The sequence below is a fragment of the Atta cephalotes genome (genome assembly GCF_000143395.1).
Source record: "Atta cephalotes unplaced genomic scaffold scaffold00033, whole genome shotgun sequence".
NCBI lineage: Eukaryota > Metazoa > Arthropoda > Insecta > Hymenoptera > Formicidae > Atta > Atta cephalotes.
In genome coordinates, this window is record NW_012130097.1 from 1,704,960 (window position 1) to 1,712,193 (window position 7,234).

Below are 7,234 nucleotides of genomic sequence, written 5' to 3' on the forward strand. Positions count from 1 at the left end.
TCTCTCTCTCTCTCTCTCTCTCTCTCTTACCTCGTCTATCCGCTGCACGTTTAATCGCGTGCCGAACAGGAGAATGCTTTTATCGGCGCTATACACAATTAGATTAATAAAACTTTGTAAACTTTGTGTTCGCCCAGTCGGGTGCACGTTTTTTCACGCTGCTTGTTTTGCACGGGACCGCGATTCTACAAGGTTTGAGAATAGCATTGTATGTACCCAACGCGATTAAATGCTCGACCCGCGTCCTCGATTATCGTGTAGCGATCATTATGACCGGTTTGTTTTTTTTTTTAGTTATGGCAAGAATACGTTGTCGGAATGTGCGTTTGCAAATTTTACGACCGATTGATTTCGAATTCCATACATACTGGAGTAAGCTATCTCTATGCTAACAATGGGACGGATGACCGATTTTGTGCGAGAGTGACAGTCATGCGTGATGGATCAGTCTCGGTTGTTATCTGACTGATCTACTTAGAGTCAATTGAACTACTTAGCGAGAATTTAGCCGAACGGCTACTAAATTTTCATTATTAGTGTCGGTAACTGATTGATTCAGTCCAGAACTCCTATAAGAATTCTCTGATTGATTTTTTCGCACATACCGCAACGGGATAATTATGAAAAGCTCCAGTTCAAACTTTCAGTTTGGAGACTGATTATTTTTAAATCTCTCGCACAAGGCACAATGTAGTTGAATAAAATAGAAAGTTCTTGATTTTCGAAAAGTTGTAACGTGAAAATTCATACTTCTTAAAGTACTCTGTAAAGTATATTTTAATTTTAAAGCTTAAACGTACATTGTAATTTTATAATTAAAATTTCATAACATAACGTTCATAAAATTTTTGGTTAATATTAAAAAATCCTATGCACAGCAGGTTATATAAAGCAATATAAACAAAACAATTTTTTTCTTTAATTTTCAAATAATTTATGACATTCATATTACTAAAATTAAATTTGTATTTTCATATACACGATTTTTTGTAAATGTTCTGAGATTCATGAAAATGTACAATAAAGAGAAGTAAATTACTGAAAGAAATGATTTTTGATGTGCGAAATGTTTCAGAAGTCACATAATTACTGTGACGTTTGCAATAAAACTTCAAAATATTGTAAAGTCTCTTTTTTGTCTGACGTTCGTTGAACTATAATTACTCTCAAAGTCTGCAAATAGTTAGAAAACGCAAGAAGGTTTATGACCTTAATGATGCACTTTCATCATATGCACTTTTTGCCGTTTGACCATGCTGGCGAGTAATTTTTACAGCGTCATAATTGTTTTTCTGATGCACGTCGCAACTGAATAACAACAAAGAGGCATCAGTACGCTATGCACGTTGCTCGCAAACGTGTGGAGAAATTTAGAGAGAGAGATATATAACAATACAAATTTTATTCTCTCAGCGTCAAAGATATCCGATATTTTTTGTTATACGTTAAATCCGGCTCTTTTTATTCCAGCCTTTCTTTAACCATCCCTTGGCTCTAGCCATTGCATTGTACATTCGCCGCGTCGCGTGCTCGTCGTTTCGAACGACAAAATTTATGGTATTGACACTATCCGTTTGTATTAATAGATGCAACGCCAGCGAACAGAGCGCACGTACAAACGGGATGCATCGCGCAGAATGCACACGTGCGCCCTTGCTGCTCCTGCGGCCTCAGCAGTGTTTGGACACGATTTAGGGTCAGGTGCATCGCTACCGTACCTAGGGGATACGCAAATGAATCTGGAGCGCGCGGAAATACGCTGGGGATTATATCAAACGGGAATTATATTCCATCGAATCATAAAACATTACCGAAACGAATCACCGCCGCGACTATTTCGTTTCCGGTAGCCATAAGCTGTTAAATCTATAATGTCAAATTTAACCTAACGTGAGTCGCCACTACTCCTACTAAATATATCGTTATTTTTTACCAAAAATCTGACATTATATTAAATCTGACATTATATTATGTCAATTTGACACTATATAGTGTTAAATTGACACTGTATAATGTCAAATATAATCATCAAATATAACCAGCAGTATAAAACCTACAAACGATGAAACTACTTTGAATATAAAACAATAATCTCAATGTTCGAACATTGAGATAAATTGTCGAGAGTAAAAATTCAGAAAAAGGGGTTTTATTATATATATATATTTATATTTTTATTAAAAAAGTCTTAAAGACAATGTCATTTAGATTTTTTAATATTCGAGCCAAAATTATCTCGACCGGGCTAAAGTTTCTTATTTTACGGTAATTAACATTTGACAGAATGTGTTTATACCGTAATAACAATCTTCTTTGAAAACAGATTTCTTAACGCGAATAAAATTTAGAAAAGGTACTTACATGAAAATTACAACGGTTTAGGGATAAAAAATGGAAAATTTAGTCTTTATACTTTGATGAAGAGAATGGCTTTTGTTCCTCTAATTGAAAATTTCCCGAGAACTTCATACCTTCTTTAGAATGTCCGATTCAATTAAATTCGCGTTAACATTATTTTCTGCGACTTTTTTACTGGAGCAGAAAAATTCGAAAGTGATTAATAACAATGTTAAACTTGTTAATTCGCAAAATTACGAATACATACCAAAGTAAAAATTATGAAATTCACATATAAAGTATGAGTTTTAATATTAAATCTCGCTACAGATTTCGAATATGTGACTGTTTTACAATACAATTATCTTCTTTTTTCTCTATAATGTAATTATAGAGAAATGACGTTAATAATTAAAAAAAACGTTCGTTGAAATTATATTCATAAATACGCGTAATATTTTTCGTTAATGTGAAAATCTCAATAATCCACATTTCATGCATATATTTTCAACGAGAATATGAAATTCCCGTTGTTGTCACGATGGTATGAAAGGGAGAGAGAGTTAAATTATCCCGTATCCGGCTAATATTACAAGAAGTCGGAGTAGATCCAAATTTCAGACCGCAACGTTCGCCTGCTACGAACTTGATGCATCTGCTGCAACGATGAACGATTATCCTCTAACCGAGCAGTTCGTGCGGCGAACCGTTTTCGGGATTTCGATCCTGTTAACGGAATTTCGGAGGCGGATTAGGTATATTTGCGCGCGTTCACGTAGACTGCTACTTTGTTGCGAGAGCATGTCAGCGTGATGTCCGAATATCCCGTTCTGACGAAGGATCGTCGGGGAATGTCGATTCCGGAGACGCGACGGCGACGAACGAAACGTATTTCCTGACGTGGCGAAATTGCACGGCGGACTCCACCTGCAGCATATCGACATCGGTTTTATGACGGCAAGTCTGGAGAATACGGGACCTTTTTGCGAGCTCGTTCGCTTTTATGAAATTGGCAATTGTTACGACATGTACGTATTCTATGTACAATTGGTACCGACCTGACTGAGGCATCAGCTACCGGTTTCGAAGGCGAAGAAATAAGCGTGCCCGAAGAAACTGCCGAAAATTACGAATATAACGACGAGTCCACACGTGAGAGGTGGAAACATTGAGAACGAGATATACAGATTGTTTGAGAACGACATAAAAAGAAAATAAATTGATGAGAACGGGAACGAGTAGCCCGCTGAAAAAAAGAACAGAGATAAGAAAAAAACTAAAATCGAGAAAGGTATACAGGATGTTCTGTAAACTATCTTTCCAAAATTCTACATTATAAAATGTTAATTTTAATTTAAAGATAGTATAGTGGACTTCCTGAGACATGCAAAAACGTTAAAAATTAACATTTTTGTGTTAATTTTAACATTTTGTATACCTCAGAAAATCTACTATACGTCTTTAAGTTAAAATTAACATTTTATTTGTACAGTATATAATTACATGGAATCAATTTTTTCATAGTACTATTTTAATGTCAAACGTTTTGATAAAATTAAGAATTGAAATAAATTTCTATTAAAACAAACTAATAGTTAAAATGAATTAAAAATTTCTTCCCTTGATTTACTTCTTTTAATGTTTGAAAAATATTAATCTACAGTGTGAAATAATTTTATACTCTTGATAATTTTCACTGTTAAAAGCAATACACATAGATACATATTTACACCTCACACTTTTATTAATAAGAGCACGCATTTATATAGTATATAGTTTACGTTACTACAAAATTTCAGAAATAAATGTGTGCATTTATCGATAAAAATGAGTTGTGAATATACAAACTATAAACTTCATTTTTTTATTTATTTGTCGTGCATTTGCTATTTCTGGAATATCTCGTACATACAGAAAATTGAAGCAGAAAGCAGATAGAAATGGACAAGGGAAGAGAGTAATAAGAACGGAGACACGTAGTCTATAAAAAGCAATGGATAAGAAAATGAGAGGGGATGTAAAGATGGACAGACTTCCTTCCAGAGAAAGGAAGTCTTCTTCTAGGAAGAAAGGAAGAAGAGAAGGTAGGAAACAGGCAGGAAAGAGAAATTTTCGAGATTGAGGGAGGAGAAGGAGATACGAAAGTCTCCACGGATAATTGTAGTTACGACACGGACGATACGTGAATTGAATATAAATCCGATGTCAAAAATATGCTCGAGCCAAGTGCATCGCTAGTAACAGAAAAACTAGTCTATCGATCAGCTCTTTGCGATACCGGATTTTTATTTCATGTTTTTATAGTCTTACCCTTGTCCAAGTGACTTGACTTTATTTTTCCTTGGCAAGCTACTTTGTCGAAGCCTCGATCCGCATGGTCAACAAGTATTGAGATATCGATGCATATGCAAACATACGGCGAAGCGTCATTTTATGAATACTTTGAGCGATGTGTAGATTTGTACTACATCAACCTGAAAGAATTCTTATCTATTCATCCGGTAAAATCACATTACACGGATTTTTGCGCTGAAGAGAATGTCTTTACAAGTCAGAAGAGATGGTAAAATCGAATGATAAAACGGAATGCGAAACATTCTGTGTGAATGAAATAAAATCAATTAAAATCTGTATTTAACAAATGCTAGATGAAACGTTGTTTCAAATTAACGTTCAGTGAATTTTTACAAAATAAAATTAGAGATCATATAGCTTCGGTTTTATTCCTATTTGTTATTAGATATATAAAATAATAAATTTTTTTTATGTAATGCCTTGTATCTTGTAATTTATAAGAGCTGATCAATGATAATTTGCAAGACACTATCAAAAATTTTTTCCACATACTATATGTAATTTATTATAGCGTTTTATAAGTCATGAGAATTTCATTTAAAAAACTAGCGGTCAAGATAAAACAAGTTAAAAATGTTGCCTGCATACAGAAAATAATCAATAAAAATAGAGGTATGGCGAGACAGTATTATTGATGAATAAAGATGAGTCTCCCGTTATTCATGAATAGATATAAGACTTTCATAATTTCGAGGAATAGCTGCATATAGATTTTATTTTTGTATGTTTCGTTTTGATATTGCGATATATTTGTAAATAAATAAAGAGAGTTGCTCCGACAAAATTTACATGTCGAATACGTGTCATATGTAGAGTTATTAAAATTTTTCCCCTTCGACATTATGTTTTCGATATTATTTGTCAGTAATGACGGAAAACAAATGGAAGTGACGGTAGATCACATTACTATCTGGTTATGTACGACAAATACATTTATTAGCAAATTTGTTATCCAACTAATATTTGTATATTAAGTAAATATTTGTTTATGCGTTTCATATAAATTTATGCCACACATTTTGTGTATATGTTATTTATTAAACACATTTCTTCTATTTCCTTAATTTATATAAATAATTATTTGTTTATAATTATCTTTTATAAAAAAAACAGAAAAAGTTAGAAAAAGCTAAATATCAGTATATCTATTGATGATAACACTGGTCAATAAAATTTCATTTTTCGTATGTTAAATTGATCCGAAAAGATTTCACATAGCATTTTGTTCTGATCTCAAATTTATGAGAGCAGAGTTTTTTAAGTAATATTCATTAAAAAATTTTTCTATTTATATTTTTTGTTTAGATATAAATAAATGATTCATAGAGAATTTAACGTGATTTTTTACTCATTATAAAAGAAAACAAAAATCTATTATTTTAATTAAGAAATATTTCATAAAACAAATTGCTGTTAGCAATAAATGTATAAGTTTTCAAAAAGAGATATGTCGGTTACAAAAAATTTGAGTGTGTAAAATAAATTTTTATTTCATTTTTTTAGAATCTGTATAAAAAATACATAGAATCAGTCAAAATTATCCATTTAACAAAATCATTGCCGATTTATTTATTATATGTGTAATGTAATAATAGATCTAATAGGAATTCTAATTCCATATAATAATTGTATATTACAGTATTGAGTTTTTCTGAGAAATTTTCTTCGTCCAGGACTTCGAATTTATCTTTCTTTTTTGCTCACATGAATTCTTTCTGTTTCCTCACATCGAAAAATACTTATGGTGCGCTTTCACGGAGCGCTTTGCACGAAGCGTCGTATAATCCCAAAGGAAATACGGTCTGAAATATATAACCGGATTAGTTTTTCTCAGCCTAGTACGAAAATCACTTCGCTACTGGCTGACCATACGGCAGACTCTTTCTAGTGAAGATCCTCGATTTTCTTTTTTCGCACATCTCGCGTAAGTACGTAATATGCAGCATCCATATTCTCTTTTTCTTTCTCTAGTTTCTAGCTTCTCTCTTTTTTATACTCACACTCGAAAATTCGTAGCGCAGAATTCGCGGGCAGAAAATTGCTATAATGATTTCGAAAGAAACAGAAATAATCTTTACGCGTATAAATAATTGACAGATAATTATAGCGAAATGAACGAGCAACCGAGGTCATGATCATTCTCTTTATAGGAAGCGACGATGAGATAAACTCTCAAGGGATCAAGGGACAAGAACAATTTCCGCGAGGTTTCATGGAACGGAAGAATGACGCTAGCACCTTGATCCTCACTCTCCGTGACAAGACCGCCGGACCATCTAACTCCTTCCTTTCTATTCTTCTTCTTGAGTTTAAACGTGCGGAGAAAAAAACGTTAAACACGGAAATCACATCTAAATCTATATCAAAAGCGATTTTTCAACATGCCCGATTTTAAATAAGCTGTCCGTAAATCCGTTAATACAAATATTATGAATTGCAAATATGATAACAAATATTAAAGCAATATTTAATTTGGGAATTAATGTTATCTCATATATATATATATATATATATATATATATATATATATATAATATAATAT